The sequence below is a fragment of the Brassica oleracea genome, chromosome C4 (assembly GCF_000695525.1).
Source record: "Brassica oleracea var. oleracea cultivar TO1000 chromosome C4, BOL, whole genome shotgun sequence".
Lineage (NCBI taxonomy): Eukaryota > Viridiplantae > Streptophyta > Magnoliopsida > Brassicales > Brassicaceae > Brassica > Brassica oleracea.
The window spans coordinates 32,055,807-32,058,510 of record NC_027751.1 but is presented as its reverse complement, the minus strand read 5'-3'; the positions used below and the strand labels follow the sequence as shown (position 1 = coordinate 32,058,510).

The 2,704-nt window shown below is 34.1% G+C and overlaps 1 long non-coding RNA gene across 2 annotated transcripts; it reads left to right on the top strand.

Moving 5' to 3' along the window:
- Window positions 1-15: 15 nt before the first annotated feature.
- Window positions 16-2,250, top strand: LOC106339999. Of its 2 annotated transcripts, XR_001269285.1 has the most exons (6): window positions 16-107; window positions 199-406; window positions 529-760; window positions 853-987; window positions 1,844-1,910; window positions 2,087-2,250. It is a non-coding gene; the product is annotated as an uncharacterized LOC106339999 (long non-coding RNA). The 2 variants fall into 2 exon arrangements; XR_001269284.1 differs by lacking the exons at window positions 1,844-1,910; window positions 2,087-2,250 and having other exon boundaries at window positions 853-1,180.
- The last annotated feature ends 454 nt before the right edge of the window (window positions 2,251-2,704 follow it).

Genomic DNA, 2,704 nt, shown 5'->3' with positions numbered 1-2,704 from the left:
AAATTTTTTTTTTTTTTTTTTTGCAGCTTGATTTCTGAAACAATTCCTTTCCACGGAGATTTCCAGGCATAGCTTACGCAAGCAAGGCTTCCGAGTAGGAAGGTCAGGTATTTTTGTTTTAACCTCTTCAAGTGTTGTTTTAGTTTACCAGACATAGATAGTCATATTCTCAAAAGTTATTTTTTTTGTACACGAGAGATTGCGCGCTGTAATCGATGAGATCGAGGCTCTGAAACCGGAATTCGGGGAGTGGATTAACTGGATATAGCCAACGATGAATCCTTTTGTGTTGGAAGTGGTTCCCAGTGGTATTGTATACTCCAGGACCTCTCTTTAATGCTACGACCAACTACAGTGTTGTTGTTAGAGTCTTCAATCATTTGGATGATCCTCTTCTTTTGACTTGGTGAGTCCAAGAGCTTTCTTTACTATACCAACTTACCAGTTATCCCTAAAATGTTTGGTTCTCATTTGCTATGTGACTACTGATATACTTCTTGAGTTCTTTTAATTTTTTTTCTGGAATAGGTCTGGGCCGCCTGGCATCCAAATGCAGCGTCACTTGTGGCAAGACGGTCTTCCTGGCACACACTTCCTCCGAGATGGAACTTTACTTACCAGTTTCAGGTGGAAGATCAAATTGGAAGCTTCTGCTCTCCCTTACTCAACTTCCAGAGAGCATCTGCTAAGTTTGTTCATGTTGTGATTAATAACTGGAACATTAAATCTTATCCTTTTCCCACAGTCTGACGGCAAAATGGTACAATCAGGACCATAAAATATGTAATCATCACTTTTGTCTGTTGTCTGCGTTTCATCTTGCCCTTTTTAATCTATACCATTGCTTTTCAGGTTTTAAGAATATTACTTGACTATGGGAAAGAACTTGGGATGCCGGATGGAGTCCTCATCATGGACAGTGTCCTTACAAGTACAGCAGTAGTGTACCTGATGGAATTGATTACTTAACCGCTCATGTTGAACTAGGTACTAAGAGTTTTTCTATCACTTTGTCTGATGAGACGGATGTCTCTTCGCATGTGACTTTCCCACTATGGGAAAACACTCGAAAGCTTGAAGCTCATGTTGTTTACTTTCTCTACAATTCTAGATTTTAGTACAACTTTATTGTAACAATAATTTTATTTCGATCAGATTCATATAAATTACTTTATGCTAATTTTATATTCTCTGTAGTTTGTCACCATAGAAGTTATTAGTACATTTGTGCACTTGCAAGAATAATCACAGACTTATGACTCTAATTAGTCACAGAACTTATTAAAAATAGTCATGGTTGTGAATTCTATTACAAACAATACATGTGTTTGTAAATAGCCTGAACTTGACAGTATTGGCGAGTGTTACTATAAACTGCAGACTTTTGTAGATTGAGTCTCTAAGCGTCTCAAGGGTTAGTCTGATTGGTAAAATTATGAAATTTACATTCTTCACGTACAAACTTGCATAAGTATTCTAACCTAGACGTCATTAACTTGCACTTACAATGTTAATGGTGAGAAAGTGATTACAACAAATTTTGTCTTAAATCTGAACATTAATTAATTTTGTTTTACATTGCAGAATCCTTATTAAAATGCATTCTACTTATCATCAAAGTCAAAGTAGAACTAACAATGACAATACAGTGAAAAATTACATTTTCACATTTTTAATTGTTAAACAAATATATGATTTTAAAAACAATTAAAAATAATAAAAATTAGACAACAAAAATGAAAATTAGTTTTTTTTTAGTTGGAAGTAAATTTAAACAGTGGATGGTGACATGTGTGTGCTTATCTCCAGCTTTAGTTACCAATGCTTATACCTTTGTCTACAGAACGCTGCCGCTTTAGACAAGAAACCAGGAGTTTGCCGTGACTGCCAGGGCATTGGTCCTGTTCTTAGTGAGTTACATTCTCTTAGCTTACTAAACTCTAATTATATCTATATGATTACTCTGCGTAAGATAACATCTTCCTATGTTAAAAGTCAAAGTCATAACGATTCTCTGTTTTCGTTTGATATGTTGCAAAAACCTCATGAGCTTGACATTGATGCCCTTATGTGTTTATATGATTAGGTGATATGTATGGGGGTACATGAAAACTGAAAGCTATCGAAAACGAGCCAAAGATGTGTATTGAGTTTACAGAATGTCCTAACTGTTACGGTTTGTCTCGCAGCACAGAGGCAATAATTATGATTATAGAAGAGGAAGAAAACTAATTCATTGTGGATGCATGGGAGGCTATAGGAGAATGGGTTGCAAGAACATGTTTTTGTAATGCTGCTAGCTTCTTTTTTTGTAATGCTGCGAGCTATGTGTTGTTAATTCTGTATAAACCTAAGAGTTTTCTTCTTCCTTAAATAGTCTTGACAACTCGATTCACCGTCCCTACAGGGATGACAACGATACAAACCTCAGTCCTCAGACATGAACCAGTCCCTGAGAAGAACCCTCTTGCCTATGCATTTGAAGAAAAAAATGATTAAATTTAAATTAAAGTATTTTATTATAATTTTTTTATGTGTTGTTAATTTTTATAATCATGAATCACATTATTTTGTCATAGATTTTATATTTTAATTTTAATTTGTTTATTAAATATTTCCAGTGGATTATTTTAAATAAATTAAAACAGCCTTTTCATTAAAAATCCTAACAAATAATAAATTTAATATTTTTAAAATATTTTCA